This window comes from Rhinopithecus roxellana, unplaced genomic scaffold (genome assembly GCF_007565055.1).
Source record: "Rhinopithecus roxellana isolate Shanxi Qingling unplaced genomic scaffold, ASM756505v1 contig1545, whole genome shotgun sequence".
Taxonomy (NCBI): Eukaryota; Metazoa; Chordata; class Mammalia; order Primates; family Cercopithecidae; genus Rhinopithecus; species Rhinopithecus roxellana.
Genome location: NW_022141723.1, coordinates 301566 through 321834, shown reverse-complemented (window position 1 = coordinate 321834; position 20269 = coordinate 301566).

Genomic DNA, 20269 nt, shown 5'->3' with positions numbered 1-20269 from the left:
AACTTTCTCAGAGGGCTTCTTTCTAGTTTTTATCTGAGGATATTTCCTTTGTCACTATAGGCTTGAATGATAGCCAAAATATTCCTTCTCAGATTCCCCAAAAACATTGCTACCAAACTGCTCCGTGTAAAGAATCATGTAACTCTGTGAGATATATTAACACATCACAAAGCGGATTCCCAGTGAGCTTCTTTTTAATTTTTATATGAGCCTATTTCCTTTTCCACCATAGGCTTCAATGCACTCCCAAATATCCCTTCTCTGACACCACAAAAATTGTGATGCCGTAGTGCTCCCTCAACAGAAACGTTTAGGTCTATGAGATGAACGCACACATCATAAAGGGTTTTCTCAGAAAACTTCTCTCCAGTTTTTACCTGAAGTTATTTCCTTTTTTGCCATTGGACTCCATGTTGTCCCGAATATCCCTTTGCAGATTCCCCAAAGCAGTGTTACCAAACTTCTCAATGAAAGGGACGGTATAATTCTGTAAGATGGATTCACACATCACAAAACAGTTTCTCAGAATGTTTCTTTCTAGTTTTTATCTGCGGATATTTTCTTTTTCAGTATTGGCCTCAGTGCATTCCCAAATATCCCTTTGCAGATTCCATGAAAACTGTGTTAGGAAACTGCTGCATGAAATGAAAGGTGTAGTTCTGTGAGATGAATTCACACATCACAAAGAAATATCTCAGAAAGCTTCTTTCTAGTTTTTATATGAGGATATTTCCTTTGTCACCCTAAACTTCAATGTGCTCTGACATATCAGATTCCAGATTCCATGAAAACAGTGTTAGCAAACTGCTCAATGGAAACAACAGTGTAACCCTGTGAGATGTATTCAGAAACCACTAAGCATTTTCTCAGAAATCTTCTTTTTAGTTTATGGCTGAGGATATATCCCCTATCACCATAGGCTTTAATTTTTCTAGCTTTTATCTGAAGATATTTTCCTTTGCACAATAGGTTTCAACTCACTCTCAAATATCACTTTGTAGATTCCACAAAAACAGTGTTAGCAAACTGCTCAAAGAAAAGAAAGACATTACTCTGAGAGATGAATACTCACATCACAAGGAGGTTTCTCAGAAAGCTTCTTGGTAGTTTTTATCTGACTGTATTTCCATATATCATGCATAGGCTTCAATGCAATCCAAAATATCCCTTTTCAGATCCCCAGAAACAGCGTTGCCAAACTGTTCCATGAAAAGAAGGGTGTAATTCTGCGATATGAATTCACACATCACAAAGCTGTTTCTCAGACTGCTTCTTTCCAGATTTTATCTGAGGATATTTCTTTTTTCTCCATATTCCTCAATGCTCTCTGGGATAACCCATTGCAGATTCCACGAAAAATGTGTTAGCAAACTTCTCATTGAACAGAAAGGGCTATCTTGGTGAGATGAATTCACACCTCACACAGCAGTTTCACAGAAAACTTCTTTTTCTTTTTTATCTGAGGATAATTCCCCTTTCACCATAAGCATCAATGACCTCCCACATATCAATTTGCAGGTTCCATGAAAACAATGTGAGCAAATGATTCCATGAAGGGAGAGGTGTAACTCTGTGAGATGAATTCACACGTCACAAAGAAGTTTCTGGGAAAGATTCTTCCTAGTTTTTATCTGAAGATATTTCTTTGTCACCATAGGCTTCAAAGCGATTCAAAATATCCTTTCTCACATTCCCTAAAAACAGTGCTACCAAACTTCTCCATGAACAGAGTGGTGTAACTCTGTGAGATGAATTCAGTCATCACAAAGCAGTTTCTCCGAAAACTTCTTCCTAGTTTTTTTTCTGAGGATATTCCCTTTTTCTACATAGGCCTCACCTCACTCCAAATATCCCTTTGTTGATTCCATAAAAACAGTGTTAGTAAACTGCTCCACGAAAAGAAAGGTGTTATTCTGTGAGATGAATACATACATCACAAAGACATTTCTCAGAAAGCTTCTTTCTACTTTTACCTGAGGATATTTCCTTGGTCACCATAGACTTCAATGCTATCCAAAATATCCCTATCTCACTGGTGTAACTCAGTGAGATGAACTGACACATAACAAAGCAGTTTCTCACAACACTCCTTTCTTGTTTTTATCTGAGAATATTTCCTTTTTCACCATATTCCTCAATGAGCTCTGGAATACCTCATTGCATATTCCATGAAAAAAGTGTTAGCAAACTTCTCAATGAAAGGAACAGTGAAAAACTGTGTGGTGAATTGACAAATCACCAAGCAGTTTCACAGAAAGATTATTTATGGTTTTTATCTGAGGATATTTCCTTTATCACAATAGACTTCAAAGTGCTCCCAAATATCCTATTGCAGATCCCAAGAAATCAGGTTTACCAAACTGTTTAATGAAAATAATAGCGTAACTCTGTGAGATGAATTCACACATTAAAAAACAGTTTCCCAGAAATCTTCTTTATCGATTTAGTCTGAGGATATTTCCTTTTTCACTATAGGACTCAAAGTACTCACAAATATCCCTTTGCAGGTTTCATGATAACAGTGTTAGCAAACTGCTCCATGAAAAGAAAGGTGTTATTCTGTGAGATGAATACATGCATCACAAAGAAGCTTCTCAGAAAGCTGATTTCTGCTTTTTATTTGAGAATATTTCGTTTGTTATCATAGGCTTCATGCGATTGAATATATCTCTTCTCAGATTCCCCAAAAACGATGCTAAAATACTGCTCCTTGAAAGGAAATGTATAACTCTGTGAGATGAATTCACAAATCCCAAAGCAGTTTCTGAGAAACCTTCTTTCTGTTTTTTGTCTGAGGATATTTCCTTTGTCACCCTAAGCTTCAATGATCTCTGAAATATCCCATTCCATATTCCAAGAAAACAGTGTTAACCAACAGCTCAATGACAGGAATGGTGTAACTCTGTGAGATGAATTCACACATCACAAAGCAGTTTCTCAGAAAGCTTCTTTATACTTTTTATGTGATGACATTTCCTTTTTCACTATATGCCTCAATATGCTTCCAAATATCCCTTTGCAGATTCCATAAAAACAGTGTTAGGAAACTGCTCAGTGAAAAGAAAAGTGTAACACTGGTGAGATGAATTCAAACATCACAAAGCAGTTTCTCAGAAAGTTTCTTTCTAGGTTTATCTGAGGATATTTAGGTTTTTAAATAGGCCTCAATGCACTCCCAAATATCCCTTTGCAGATTCCACGAAAATAGTTTTAGAGCACTACTCCATGAAAAGAAAGGTGTGACTCTGTGAGATGAATTCACATATCACAAAGAACTTTCTCATTAAGCTTCTTTCTAGTTTTTTACTTAGGATATTTCCTTTGTCACCATAGGCTTCATTGTGATTCAAAATATCCATTCTCAGATACCCCAAAAACAGTGCTACCAAACTGATCCATGAAAACAGTGCTGTAAACTTGTGAGGTGAATCCACACATCACAAAGCTCTTTCTCAGAAACTTTATTTCTAGTTGGTATCTGAGGAGATTTCCTTTTTCACCATATTCCTGATTGCACTCCTGAGTATCTCATTGCAGATTAAAAAAAAAAGTGTTAGTAAACTTCCCAATGAAAAGAATGGTGTAACCCTGTGAGATGAATTCACACATCACAAAGCAGTTTCTCAGAAAGTTTCTTTATGGTTTTTATCTGAGGATTTTTCCTTTGTAACCATAGGCTTCAATGCTTTCCCAACTATCCTATTGCATATTAAACGAAACCAGTGTTATCAGACTGCTCAATAAAAAGAACGGTGTAACTCTGTGAGATGAATTTATACATCACAAAGCAGTTTAACAGAGAGCTTCTTTCTGGTTTTTATCTGAGGATATTTCTTTTGTCACCTTAGACTTCAATGCAGTCCAAAACATCCCTTCTCAGATTCCCCAATAAAAGTACTAACAAATGGCTCCATGAAAAGAATGGTGTAACTCTGTGAGATGTATTCACACATCACAAAGTTGTTTCTCAGAAAGCTTCTTTCAAGTTTTTATCTGAGAGGAATTCGCACATCACAAAGAAGTTTCTCAGAAAGTTTCTTTCTAGATTTCATCTAAGAAAATTTCCTTTGTAACGACAGGCTTCAAGGCGATCCAAAATATCCCTTCTCAGATTCCCCAAGAACAGTGCTACCAAACTGCCCCATGAAAGGAAGCATGCAACTCTGAGATGAATTCACAAATCACAAAGCAACTTCTCAGAAAGCTTCTTTCTAGTTTTTCTCTGAGGATATTTCGTTTTCACCACTTGTCTCAATGCACTTGTGAACTGCCCTTTGCAGATTCCACGAAAATAGTGTTAGGAAACTTCTCCATGAAAAGAAATGTATAAATCTGTGAGATGAATTCACACATCACAAAGCAGTTTCTCAGAAAGCTTCTGTTTTGTTTAAGTCTGAGGATATTTAATTTGTCACCACAGGCTTCAACACGCTCCTCAATATCCTATTGCAGATTCCACAAAAATGGTGTTATCAAACTGCTCAGTGAAAAAAACAGTGTAACTCTGTGAGATGAATTCACAGAAAATTTCTTTATAATAAAACTTCTTTCTAGTTTTTATCTGAGGATATTATCTAGGCCTCAATGTGCTCCAAAATATCCCTTTGCAGATTCCAGGAAAACCGTATTAGCAAACTCCTAAAAGAAAGGTGTAACTCTGTGAGATGAATTCACACATCACAAAGAAGGTTCTCAGAAAGCTTCTTTTTTGGTTTATATCTGAGGATATTTTCTTTGTCACCACAGGCTTCAATGCGATCAATAATTTCCCTTCTCAGATTACCCAAAAACAGTGCCACCAAACTGATCCATGAAATGAATCGTGTAACTCTGTGAGATGAATTAACACATCAAAAAGCAGTTTCTCAATATGCTACTTTCTGGTTTTTATATCAGGATATTTCCTTTCTCATGATAAGCTTCCATACGCTCGGAAATATCCCATTGTAGAATCAAAAAAAAGAGGGTTAGCACATTAGTAAATGAAAAGAACAGTGTAACTCTGAGATGAATTCACACATCACAAAGCTGTTTTTCAGAAAGTTTCCTTCTAGTTTTTACATGGGGATATTTCCTTATTCACCATAGGCCTCAGAGCACTCAGAAATATCCCTTTGTAGATTCCATTAAAACAGTGTTTGCAAACTGCTCCATGAAAAGAAAGGTGTAACTCTGTGAGATGAATTCACACATCACAAAGAACTTTCCCAGAAAGCCTCTTTCCGGTTTTTATCTGAGGATATTTCCTTTTTCACTATAGACTTGATGCGCCTTTAAATATCCCTTCTCAGATTCCACAAAAGCACTGCTACCTAACTGATCCATGAAAAGGATCTTGTAACTCTGTCAGGTGAATTAACACATCACAAAGCTGTTTCTCAGAAAGCTTCCTTCCAGATTTTATCTGAGGATATTTCCTATGTAATCTTACGCTTTAATGAATTCCCAAGTATCCCATTGCAGATTCCAAGAAAACAGTGTTAGCAAATTGCTGAATGAAAAGAACACTGTAACACTTTGAGATGAATTCACACATCACAAAGTAGTTTTTCAGAACGTTTCTTTCTACTTTTTTTCTGAGAATATTTCCTTTTTCACCATAGTCCTCAATATGCTCCAATATATCCCATTGCAGATTCCACAAACAGTGGTAGCAAACTCCTCAACTAGAAGGGTGGTGTAACTCTGTAAGATGAATTCACACATTACAAAGAAGTTTCTCAGAAAGCTTCTTTCTAGTTTAAATCTGAGGATATTTCCTTTGTCACCATAGGCTCCAATGCGATTCAAAATATTCCTCTTCAGATTCCCCAAAAACAGTGCTACCAAACTGATCCATGAAAGAATAATGTAACTCTGTGAGATGAATTACAACATTATAAAGCAGTTTCTCAGAAAGCTTCTTTCTAGGATACTTTCTTTTCCACCTTAGGCTTCAATGTGTTCCAAATTATCCATTCCAAGACACCAGAAAAACAGTAATGCCAAAGTGCTCCCTCAACAGAAACGTTTAGCTCTATTAGATGAATGCACACATCACAACGGAGTTTCTCCAAAATCTTTTCTCCTGTTTTTACCTGAAGAATTTTCTTTTATTACCATAGGCCTCTATGTGGTCCCAAATATCCCTTTGCAGGTTCCACAAAAACAGTGCTACCAAACTGCTCCGTGAAAAGAATAATGTAATGCTGTGAGATAAGCTGACCAATCACAAAGTAGTTTCTCAGGAAGCTTCTTTCCAGTTTTCATCTGAGGATATTTCTTTTTCCACCATAGGCTTCAAAGTGCTCCCAAATATCCCTTCTCAGATACCACAAAAACAGTGATATCAAAGTGCTCCCTCAACAGAAATGTTTACCTCTATGAGATGAATGTACACATCATCAAGGAGTTTCTCTGAAAGCTTCTCTCCAGTTTGTACCTGAAGATATTTCTTTTTTTGCCATTTTATTCTATGCACTCCTGAATATCCCTTTGCAGATTCCACAAAAGCAGTGTTACCAATCTGCTCAATGAAAAGAAAAGTGTAACTCTGTGAGATGAATTCACCCATCACAACGCAGTTTCTCAGAAATCTTCTTTTACTTTAAATCTGAGGATATTTCCTTTTTCACCATAGGAATCAATGTGTCTCCAAATAACTCCTCTCAGATACTACTAAAATAGTGATGAACTACTCAATCAGCAAAAAGGTTAAATTGTATGCAATGAATACACACATCATAAAACCGTTTCTCGAAGAGCTTCTCTCCAGTTTTCATTTGAAATCCTTTCCTTTTTCACCATAGGCCTCTAGGAACTCCCTAATAGCCCTCTGCAGGTTCCATAAAAACAGTGCTACCAAACTGCTGAAAGAAAGTAAACGTGTAATTCTGTGTGAGGAATTAAGCGATCTGAAAGAAATGTCTCAGAAAACTTCTTTCTAGTTTTTATTTCAGGATATTTACTTTTACACCATCGGCTTCAATGGGCTCTCAAATACCCCTTCTCAGACACCACAAAAACAGTGACTCCAAACTGCTCTCTCAAAAGAAAGCTTTACCTCTATGAGATGAATGCTCACAACACCAAGCAGTTATTAGATACTTTCCTGTCTTTACCTGAAGATATTTCTTTTGTCAACTTTGGCCTCTATCTGCACCCGAATATCCCTTACATATTCCAGAAAACAGTGTTACCAAACTCTTCAACGAAAAGAAAGATTTAACTCTGTGAGATAAATTCGCCCATAACAAAAGAGTCTCTCAGAAAGATTTATTCGAGTTTCTATCAGAGGGTATGTCCTTTTTCACTATAGGCTTCTCTGCGCTCTGAATATACCTTTGTACGTACCTCAAAAACAGGGTTAGCAAACTGCTCAATGTAAAAAATGGTTTACCTCTGGGAGATGAATTCACCCACTACAAATAAATTTCTCAGAAAGCTCCTTTCTAGTTTTTATCTTTGCATATTTACTTTTCCACCATCAGTCTCAATGCGCTCCCACATATCGTTTCCCAGACACCACAAAAACAGTGATGAGAAATCACTAAATCAACAAAATGGTTTACCTCTATGAGGTGAATACATACCTCACAAAACAGTTTCTCAAAAACCTTCTCTCCGGTTTTTATCAGAAGATATTTCCTTTTTCATCATAGGACTCTAAGAACTCCAGAAAATCCCTTTGCAGGTTTCCCAAAAAGAGTGCTACCAAACTGCTCAATTAAAAGAAAGGTGTAACTCTGTGAGATGAATTCACACCTCACAAAGCAGTTTCTCTAAAGCTTTTTTCTAGTTTTTATCTGAGGATATTTCCTTTTTCACCATAGGTCTCAAAGCGCTCCCAAACATCCCTTTGCAGATTCCTTCAAAACAGTGTTTGCAAACTGCTCCATGAAAAGAAAGATGTAACTCTGTGAGATGAATTCACACATCACACAGAACTTTCTCAGAAAGCTTGTTTCTAGTTTTTATCTGAGGATATTTCTTTTGTCACCATAGGTTTCAATGCGATCCAAGATATCCCTTATCAGATGCACCAAAAACAGTGCTACCAATCTGCTCCATGAAAGCAATCATGTAATATTCTGAGATGAATTAACACATCAGAAAGCAGTTTCTCAGAACGCTTCTTTCTAGTTTTTATATGAGGATATTTACATTGTCACCATAAGCTTCAATGTGCTCAGAAATATCAGATTTCAGATACCAAGAAAACAGTGTAAGTAAACTACTCAATGCAAAGAATAGTGTAACTCTGTGAGATAAATTCACACATCACAGAAAAGTTTCTCAGAAAACTTTTTTCTAGTTTTTGTCTGAGGATATTATTTTTCACCATATTCCTCAAGGCACTCCTGAATATCCGAATTCAGAGTAAATGAAAATAGTGTTAACAAACTTCTCAATGACAAGATGGATGTTATTCAGTGAGATGAATTCACACATCACAAAGCAGTTTCACAGAAAGCTTCTTTTTGGTTTTTATCTGAGGATATTTCCTTTGTCACCATAGGCTTCAATGCCCTCTAAAATACCCTATTGCAGATAACAAGAAATCAGTGTTATCAAACTGGTTAATGAAAAGAATGGTGTCACTCTGTCAGGTGAATTCACACATCACAAAGCTGTATGTCAGAAAGCTTCCTTCTAGTTTTTACATGAGGATATTTACTTTTTCACTATAGGCCTCAATGCGCTCCAGAATGTCCCATTGCAGATTATCTGAAAACAGTGATAACAAACTGCTGCCAGGAAAAGAAAGGTATAACTCTCTGAGATGAATTCACACATCACAAAGAACTTTCTCAGAAAGCTTCTTTCTAGTTTTTATCTGAGGATATTTCCTTTGTCACCATAGGCTTCAATGCAATTCAGAATATTCCTTCTCAGATTCCCCCCAAAAAATTGTTACCAAACTGATCTATGAAAAGGATCATGTAACTCTGTGAAATGAATTAACACATCATAAAGTGGTTTCTCAGAAAGCTTCTTTCTAGTTTTTACATGAGGATATTTCCTATGTCACCATAAGCTTCAATGGGCTTCAAAATATCTCATTGCAGATTCCAAGAAAACAGGGTTAGTAAACTGCTCAATGAAAGCTACAGTGTAATACTGTGAGATTAGCTCACACATCACAAAGCCGTTTCTCAGAAAGATTCTTTCTACTTTTTATCTAAGATTATTTTCTTTTTCACCATAGGTCTCAATGCACTCCAACATTTGCAGGTTCCACGAAAACAGTGTTAGCAAACTGATCAATTAAAAGAATGGTGTAACTCTGTAGGAAAATTCACACATTACAAAGAAGTTTCTCAGAAAACTTCTTTCTAGTTTAAATCTGAGGATATTTCCTATGCTTCAAAGAGATCCATAATATCCCTTCTGATATTCCCCCAAAACAGTGCTACCAAACTAATCCATGAAAAGAATCGTGAGACTCTGGGAGATGAATTCACATATCACAAAGGTGTTTCTCAGAAAACATCTTTCTAATTTTTATCTGACTGATATTTCCTTTTTCACCATATTCTTCATTGCACTCCCGAATATCCCATTGCAGATTAAACGAAAAAATTGTTAGCAAACTTCTCAATGAAAAGAACGGTAAAAACTCTGTGAAATGAATTCACACATCACAAAGCAGTTTCACAGAAAGCTTCTTCTTCATTGTTATCTGAGGTTATTTCCTTTGTCACCAAACGTTTCAATGCGCTCCCAAATAACTCCTCTAAGGTACCACAAAAACAGTGATGCTAAACTGCTCCATTAAAAAAAGGTTAAACTCTATGAGATGAATACACACATCACAAAACTGTTTCTTGAAAAGCTTCTCTCCAGTTTTTACAGAAGGTATTTACTTTTAAAAGATAAGTCTATAGGAGCTCCCGAATATAACTTTGCAGATTCCATAAAAGCAGTACTACAAAGCTGCTCAAAAAAAAGTGTAACTTTCTGTGATGAATTCACCCATCACAAAGACATTTCTCAGGAAGCTTCTTTCTAGTTTTTATCTCAGAATATTTCCTTTTCCACCATCAGCTTCCATGCTCTCCCAAATATCCCTTTGCAGATTCCACGGAAACAGTGTTAGCAAACTGCTCCATGAAAGGAAATGTGTAACTCTGTGAGATGACATCACACATCACAAAGAACTTTCTCAGAAAACTTCTATCTAATTTTTAATCTGAGGATATTTCGTCTGTCACCATAGGCTTCAATGTAATCCAAAATATCCCTTCTCACATTCCCTAAAAACAGTGCTACCGAACTGCTCCATGAATAGAATCGTGTAAGTCAATGAGATGAATTCACACATCACAAAGCAGTTTCTCAGAAAGCTTCTTTGTAGTTAATATCTGAGGGTATTTCCTTTTTCACTATAATACTCAATGTGCTCCAAAATATCCCTTTGCAGATTCCACGAAAGCAGTGTTAGCAAACTCCTACATGAAAAGAAAGGTGTAACTCTGTGAGATGAATTCACACATCACAGAAAACTTTCTCAAAAGCTTTTTTCTAGTTTTTATCTGAGGAGAATTCCTTTGTCACTATAGGCTTCATTGTGATTCCAAATATCCTATTGCAGATTCCTGGAAAAGAGTGTAATCAAACTGATCAATGAACAGAATGGTGTAGCACTGTAAGATAAATTCACACATCACAAAGCTGTTTCTCAAAAAGTTTCTTTCTAGTTTTTATGTGAGGATATTTCCTTTTTCATTATAGGCCTCAAGGTGCTCCGGAATTTCCCATTGCAGATTCCACGATAACAGTGTTAGCAAACTGCTCCGTGAAAAGAAAGGTGTAAATGTGTGAGATGAATCCACACATCACAAAGCAGTTTTCTCAAAAATCTTTTTTCTAGTTTTTATCTGAGTTTTTCCTTTGCCACCATAGGTTTTAATGTACTCCAAAATATCCCTTCTCAGATTCTCCAAAAACAGTACTACCAAAGTGCTCCATGAAAAGAAACGTGTAACTCTGTGAGATCAACTCACAAATCACAAAGCATTTTCTCAGAAATCTTCCTACAGTTTTTTTTCTGAGGATATTTCCTTTGTAACCATAAGCTTCAATGCACTCCTAAATATACCATTGCAGATTCCAACAAAACACTGTTAGCAAACTGTTCAATGAAAACACCAGTGTAACTCTGTGGGATGAATTCATACATCACAAAGAAGTTTCTCAGATAGCTTCTTTCTAGTTTGTAACAGGATATATCCTTTGTTAAACTAGGCTTCTATACGATGCAAAGTATCCCTTCTCAGATACCCCAATAACAGTGCTACAAAACTGATCCATGAAAATCATCGTGTAACTCTTTGAGAAGAATTGACAAATCACAAAGTGGTTTTTCAGAAAGCTTCTTTCTAATTTTTCGATGAGGATATTTCCTTTGGCACCCTAATCTTCAATGTGCTCTGAAATATCCCTTTGCAGATACCAAGGAAACAGTATTAGCAAATTTTTCAATGAAAAGAACAATGTAACACTGTGAGGTGAATTCACACAACATAAAACAGTTTCCTAGAAACATTCTTTCTAGTTTTTATCTGAGAATATTTCCTTTTATACCATAAGCTTCAATGAACTCCAGATATCCGTTTCCAGATTCCATGTAAACAGTGTTAGCAAACTGCTCAATGAAAAGAAAGCTGTAAGTCTGTGAGATGAATTCACACATAAAAAAAAAACACTTTTACAGAAAACTTCTTTCTAATTTTTGTCTGAGGATATTTCCTTTGTTACCATAGGCTTCCATGCAATCGAAAATATCCCTTCTCAGATTACCCAAAAACGGTGCTACCAAGCTGCTCCACGAAAAGATTCGTGTAACTATGTGAGATGAATTCACAAATCATAAAACAGTTTCTCAGAAAGCTTCTTTCTAGTTTTTGTCTGAGGATATTTCCTTTGTCAACATAAGCTTCAATTCACTCCAAAATATCCGACTATAGCTTCCAAGAAAAGAGTGTTTGCAAACAGTTCAATGAAAACAACATTGAAACTCTCTGAGATAAATTCACACATCACAAAGCAGTTTCTCCAAAAGATTCCTTCTAGTTTTTATGTGATGATATTTCCTTTTTAACCAAAGGACCCAATGCACTCCAAATATCCCTTTACAGATTCCACAAAAGCAATGTTAGCAATCTGAACCATCAAAAAAAAGTGTAACTCTGTGAGATGAATTCACACATCACAAATAATTTTCTTAGAAAGCGTCTTCCTAGTTTTTATCTGAGGATATTTCCTTTGTCACCATAGCCTTCAAGGTGATCCGAAATGTCCCTTGTCACATTCCACAACATCAGTGCTACCAAACTGCCCAACGAAATGAAAGGTGTAACTCTGTGAGATGAATTCACAAGTTAGAAAGCAGTTTTTCAGAAAGCTTCTTTCTATTTTCTGACTGAGGATACTTTATCATTATAAGCTTCAGTGCGCTCCAAAACATCCCATTGCAGATTCCAAGAAAAGAGTGTTAGCAAGCTGCACAACGATAAAAACAATATAACTCTGTGAGATGAATTCTCACATCAGAAAGCAGTTTCTCAGAAGGTTTGCTTTTGGTTTTTATCTGAGGATATATCCTTTGTCACCAAAGGCTTCAACACACTCCACAATATCCTATTGCAGATCGAAAACAGTGTTATCGTACTGCTCCACGAAAAGAATGGTGTGGTCAGGCACAGTGGCTCAAGCTTGTAATCCCAGCACTTTGGGAGACCAAGACGGGTGGATCACGAAGTTAGGATATCAAGACCATCCTGGCTAATACGGTGAAACCCCGTCTCTACTAAAAAACACTACAAAAAACTAGCCAGGCGACGAGGTGGGCACCTGTAGTCCCAGCTACTTGGGACGCTGAGGCAGGAGAATGGCGAAAACCCGGGAGGTGGAGCTTACAGTGAGCTGAGATCCGGCCACTGCACTCCAGCCTAGGTGACAGAGCCAGACTCCATCTCAAAAAAAAGAAAAAAGAAAAGAAAAGAATGGTGTAACTCTGTGACATGAATTTACACATTGCAAAGCAGTTTCTCAGAAAGCTCCTTTCCAGTTTTTATCTGGGGACATTTCCTTTTTCACTATAGGCCTCAAAGTGCTTCAAAATATCTCTTTGAGCATACCACAAAAGCTGTTGGCCAACTGCTCAATGAACCGAACAGTGTAACTCTGTGTGGTAAATTGACACATCACAAAGTAATTTCTCAGAACGGTATAAATTTGTGAGATGAATTCACCCAGCACAAAACAGTTTCTCAGATATCTTCTTTTTGGTTTTTCTCTGAGGATATTTCCTTTGTCACCATAGGCTTCAATGCGCTCCCAGATATCCAAGTTCTACAATACTGCTCCATGAAAAGAATGATGTAACTCTGTGAAATAAATTCACATATCACAAAGCTGTTTATCAGAAAGCTTCTTAATAGTTTTTATCTGTGGATATTTCCTTTTTCACCATATTCCTCAATGTGATCCCGAATACACCATTGCAGATTCCAGGAAAACAGTGTTATCAAACTACTCCATGTAAAGAAAGGTGTACTTCTGTGAGATGGATTCACACATCACAAAGAACTTTCTCAGAATGCTTCTTTCTAGTTTTTATCTGAGGATATTTCCTTTGTCACCATAGGCTTCATTGCTATCCACAATATCCCTTCTCAGATTCCCCAAAAACATGCTACCTAACTCTTCCATGAATAGTGTCATGTAACTCCGTGAGATGAATTCACAAATCACTAAGCAGTTTCTCAGATTACTTCTTTCTAGTTTGTGTTGGGGGATAGCTCCTTTTTCACTATAGGCCTCAAGGCATGCACTAATATCCCTTTGCAAATTCCACAAAAATAGTGTTAGCAAGCTGCTCCGTGAAAAGAAAGGTGTATTTTGTGAGATGAATTCACACATCACAAAGCAGTTTCTCAGAATGTTTCTTTTTGGTTTTTGTCTAAGGATATTTTCATTGTCACCAGAGGCTTCAGTGCGCTTCTAAATATCCTATTGCAGACTCTCCAACAACAGTGTTACCATACTGCTGCATGAAAAAAACGGTGTAACTCTGTGAAATGAATTCAGACATCTCAAAACTGTTTCTCAGTAAGCTTCTTACTAGCTTTTACGTGAGGATATTTCCTTTTCCCCACATTCTTCTATGCACTCACGAATATCCCAATGCAGATTCCATGAAAAAAAGTGTTAGAAAAATTCTCAATGGAAAGAATAGTGTAACATTGTGAGATGAATTCACACATCAGAAAACATTTCCCAGAAAGGTTGTTTTTGGTTTTTATCTGAGGATATTTACTTTGTCACCAGAGGCTTCAAGAGCTCCAAAATATCCTATTGCAGATTCCACGAAAACAGTGTTATGAAACTGCTCAATGAAAGGAATGGTGTAACTCTGTCAGATGAATTCACACATCACAAGGCAATTTCTTAGAAAGATGCATTCTCGTTTTTGTCTGAGGATATTTCCTATTTCACCAAAGGCCTCAATGCACTCCCTAATATCCCCTTGCAGATTCCAAGAAAACAGTGTTAGGGAACTGCTAAATGAAAAGTAAAGGGTAACTCTGTGAGATGAATTCACACATCACAAATAACTTTCTCAGAAAGAGGTTCTTTTCTAGTTTTTGTCTGAGGACATTTCCTTTGTCACCATAGGCTTCAAAGCGCACCCAAATATCCTATTGCAGATTCCACGCAAACTGTGTTAAAAAACTGCTGCAAGAAAGGAATTGTAATACCAGTGTTATCAATATGCTCAATGAAAAGGATGATGTAACTCTGTAAGATGAATTCACACATCACAAAGCAGTTTGTCAGAGAGCTTCTTTCTAGTTTTTATCTGAGGCTATTTCCTTTTTCACAATAGGCCTCAATGCACTCCCCAATATCCCTTCGTAGATTCTATGAAAACAGTGTTGGCAATCTGCTCTGTGAATAGAAACGTGTAAAACTCTGAGATGAATTCAAACATCACAAACAACTTTCTCATAAAGTTTCTTTCTTGTTTTTATCAGAGAATATTTCCTTTGTCACCATAGGCTTCAATGTGATCCAAATTATCCCTTCCAACATTCCAGAAAAACAGTGCTACCCAACTGCTCAATTAAAAAAATTGTGTAACTCTGTGAGATGAATTCACAAATCAAAAACAGTTTCTCTGAAAGCTTCTACCTAGTTTTATTCTGAGGATAATTCCCTTTTCACCATTTGTCTGAAGGCACTGGTGAATATCCCTTTACAGATTCTTTTTTCTTTTTTCACTCCTCTAGGAGTTCCCAAATATCCCTTTGGAGATTCCGTAAAAACAGTGCTACCAAACTGCTCCATGTATAGAGTCGTGTAACTCTGTGAGATGAATTCATGAATTCCAAATCAGTTTATCAGAAAGATTTCTTCTAGTTTTTGTCTGAGGATAGATCCTTTGTCACCATAAACTTCAATGCATCCCTTTGTAGACTGCAAGAAAATAGTGTTAGCAAACTTCTCAATAAAAGGAATATTTCAACTCTGTGAGATGAATTCACACATCACAAATCAGTTTCTCAGTAAGCGTCTCTCTAGTTATTATCTGAGGATATTTCCTTTTTCACCATAGGCGTCAATGCCCTAATAAATAACCCTCTGCAGATTCCGCAAAAAATGTGTTAGCAAACTACTCCATGAAATGAAATGTGTAACTCTGTGAGATGAATTCATCATAAAATCTATCAGCAGAAAACTTCTTTCTGATTTCTATATGAAGATATTTCCTTTGCCACTATAGGGTTTAATGCGATCCAAAACATCCCTTCTCAGATTCCCAAAAAGAGTGCTACCAAACTGATCCAAGAAAGGAATTGTGTACCTCTGTGAGATGAATTAATACATCACAAAGTGGTTTCTGAGAAAGCTTCTTTCTAGTTTTTATTTGAGAATAATTCCTTTGTCCCCATAAGCTTCAGTGCGCTCAGAAATATCCCATTGCAGATTCCAAAATAGAGTGTTAGCAAACTGCTCAATGAAAAGAACAATGTAACTCTGGTATGAATTAACACATCACAAAGCAGTTTCTCAGAAACCTACTTTCCAGTTAATATTTGTGGATATTTCCTTTTTCACCATAGGCCTTAGTGTGCCTCCAAATATCCCTTTGCATATTCCACGAAAATGGTGTTGGCACACTGCTGCATGAAAAAGAAAGGTAAAACTCTGTGAGATAAATTCACAAATCAAGGGAACTTTCTCAGAAAGCTTCTTTCTAGTTTTTATCTAAGAATATTTCCTTTGTCACCCTAAACTTCACCAGAAGCTACAATGAGCTCTGAAATATCCTACTGCAGATTCCAAGAAAACGGTGTTAGCAAACTGCTCAATGAAAAGAATGGTGTAACTCTCTGAGATGAATTCACACATCACAAAGCAGTTTCTCAGAAAGCCTCTTTTTCGTTTTTTCCTGAGAATATTACTTTTGTCATCGTAGGCTTTAATGTGTTCTAAAATATCCTATTGCAGATCCAACGAAAACGTTGTTAGAAAACTGCTCAATGAAAAGTATGGTGTAACTCTGTGAGATGAATTCACACATCACAAAGCAGTTTCTTAGAAGCTTCTTTCTAGATTTTATCTGAGGACATTTCCTTTTTCACTATAGGCCTCAATGCACTCCCAAATACCCTTTAACAGTGTTAGTAAACTGCTACATGAAGGGAAAGGTGTACTTCTCTCAGATGAATTCACACATCATGAAGAAGTTTCTTAGAAAGCTCCTTTGTGGTTTTTATCTGAGGGTATTTCCTTTGTCACCATAAGCTTCCTTGTGATTCAAAATATCCCTTTACAGATTCCATGAAAATAGTGGTAACCTACTGCTCAATGAAAAGATCAGTGTAACTCTGTGAAATCAATTCACACATCACTAAGCATTTTCTCAGAAAGCTATTTTCTTGTTATTATTTGAAGATATTTCATTTTTCACCAAAGGCTTCAATGCGCTCCAAATTATCCTATTGCAGATTCCACGAAAACAGTGTTCGCATACTGCTCAATGTAAAACACGGTATAACTCTGTGAGATGAATTCACACATCACAAAACAGTTTCTCAGAAAGCTTCTTTTCTGTTTTTATCTGACAATATTTCCTTTATCACCATAGGCTTCAAGGTGCTCCCAAGGATCCTATTACAGATTCCACGAAAATAGTGTTATCAGACTGCCAAATGAAAAGTACTGTGTAACTCAGTGAGATGAATTCACGCATCACATACAAGTTTCTTAGGAAGCTTCTTTCTAGTGTTTATCTGAAGATATAAACTTTGCCACTATAGGCTTCAAGGTTATTCAAAATATCCCTTCTCAGATTCCCCAAAAACGGTGCTACTAATCCAAGAAAACAGTGATGTAACTCTGTGAGATGAACTCACACATCACAAAGGTGTTCTTCAGAAACTTTCTTTCTAGTTTTTGCCTGAGGATATTTCCTTTGTCAAAATAAGCTTCAATGCACTCTGAAATATCCCATTGCAGACTCCAAGAAAACAGTGGTAGCAAACTGCTCAATCCACACAACGGTTTAACTCTGTGAGATGAATTCACACATACACAAAGCAGTTTCTCAGACAATTTCTTTGTAGTTTTTATCTGACGTTGTTTCCTTTTTCATTATAGTCCTCAATGCGTTCTCAAATATCCCTTTGCAGATTCCACAAAAACAGTGTTAGCAAACTGCTACATGAAAAGAATGGTGTAACTCAGTGAGGTGAATTCACACATCACAAACAAGTTTCTTAGAAAGCTTCTTTCTAGTTTTTATCTGAAGATATTTCCTTTGTCACCATAGAATTCAAAGTGATTCAAAATATCCCTTCTCAGATTTCCCAAAAAGAGTGCTACTAAACTGCTTCATGAAAACAGTGCTGTAAATCCGTGAGATGAACTCACACATCACAAAGGTGTTTTCAGAAACTTTCTTTCTCGTTTTTTCTGAGGATATTTCCTTTGTCAAAATAAACTGCAATGTGTTCCAAAATATCCCATTACAGATTCCAAGAAAAGACTGGTTGCAAACTGCTCAGTGAAAAGAACAGTGTAACTCTGGGAGATGAATTCACACAGCACAAAGCAATTTCTCAAAAAGCTTCTTTCTAGTTTTTATCTGAGGATATTTCCTTTTTCACCATAGGCCACAATGCTCTCCCAAATATCGCTTTGCAGATTTCATGAAAACAGTGTTAGCAAAGTGCTCCATTGAAAGAAAGTTGTAAATATGTGAGATGAAATCACACATCACAAAGAACTTTCTCAGAAGGCTTCGTTCTTGTTTTTATCTGAGGATATTCCCTTTGTCATGATAGGCTTCCATGTGATCCAAAATATCCCTTCTAAGATTCCCTGAAAACAGTGTTACCAAACGGCTCCATGTAAAGAATCGTGTAACCCTGTGTGATAAATTAGCATATCACAAAGCCATTTCTCAGAATATTTCTTTCTAGTTTTTACTTGAGAACATTTCCTTTGTCACCATAAGCTTCAAGGCACTCCGAAATATCCCATTGCAGATTCCAAGAAAACAGTGTGAGCAAACTGCTCAATGAAAAGAACAGTGTCACTCTGTGAGATGAATTCACACATCACAAAGCAGTTTCTCAGAAAGCTTCTTTCTAGTTTTTATCTGAGGATATTTCTCTTTTCTATAGACCTCTTTTGACTCCCAAATATCCCTTTACAGATTCCATGAAAACAATGTGAGCAAGATGCTCCATGAAAGCAAAGGTGTAATTCCGTGAGAAGAATTCACACATCACGAAGAAGTTTCTCAGAAAGCCTCTTTCTAGTTTTCATCTGAGGACATTTCCATTGTCACCATAGGATTCTATGCGATCCAAAATATTCCTTCTCAGATTCCCGAACACCAGTGTTACCAATTTGATCCATGAAAGGAATCGTGTACCTCTGTGAGATGAATTAACACATCATAAACCAGTTTCTCAGACAACTTCCTTCTCGTTTTTATCTGTGGATATTTCCTTTTTCACCATAGGCCTCAATACACTCCCAAATATCCTTTTGCATATTCCACAAAAACAGTGTTAGCAAACTGTTCCATGAAAAGAATGGTGTAATCTTGTGACATGAATTCACTCATCACAAATAAGTTTCTCAGAAAGCTTCTTTCTAATTTCTATGTGAGGATATTTCCCTTTTCACTATAGGCCTCATTGCGCTCCCAAGTATCCCTTTGCAGATTCCAAGAAAACAGTGATGGTAACGTGCTCCAAGAAAAGAAAGGTGTAACTCTGTGAGGTGAACTCACACATCACTAAACAGTTTCTCAGAGAGTTTCTTTCCAGTTTATATATGAGGATATTTCCTTTGTCATCATAGGATTCAATGTGATCCAAAATATCCCTTTTCAGATTCCCCAGAAACACTGCTAGTAAACTGTTCCATGAAAAGTATCGTGTAACCCTGTGGGATGAATTAACACATCACAAAGTGGTTTCTCTGAAAGCTTCTTTCTAGTTTTTATATGATATTATTTAGTTTGTCACCATAAGAATGAATGTGCTCTGAAATATCCCATTGCAGATTCCAAGAAAACAGTGTTAGCAAACTGCTCAAAGAAAGAACAGTGTAACTCTGTGAGATGAATTCACACATCACAAAGGAGTTTCTTAGAAAGCTTCTTTCTAGTTTTTATATATGGATATTACCTTTTAAACCATAGACTTCAAGGTGCTCCCAAATATTCCTTCTCATGCACCACAAAAACAGTGTTGCCACAGTACTCCCTCAACAGAAACATTTAGCTTTATGAGGTGAATGCACAAATCACAAAGGATTTTCTCTGAAAGCTTCCTTCCAGTTTTTACCTGTAGAATTTTCTTCTTTCACCTTAGGACTCTATGTGCTCCTAAGTATCCCATTACATATTCCACAAAAACAGTGTTACCAAACGACTCAATGAAAAGAAAGATTTAACCTTGTGAGATGAATTCACCCAACACAAAAAAGTCTCTCAGAAGGCTTCTTTCTAGTTTTTATCTGAGAGTATTTCCTTTTACACCATAGGCTTCTCTGTGCTTCGAATATACCTTTGTAGATTCCAAAAAGCATGGTTAACAAACTGTTCAATGAAAAGAATGATTTAACTCTGGGAGATGAATTCACCCATCACAAAGAAATTTCTCAGAAGGCTCCTTTCTACCTTTCATCTGTGCAGCATATTTACTTTCCCACCATCAGCCTCAACACGTTCCCGAATATCCCTTCTCAGACACCACAAAAA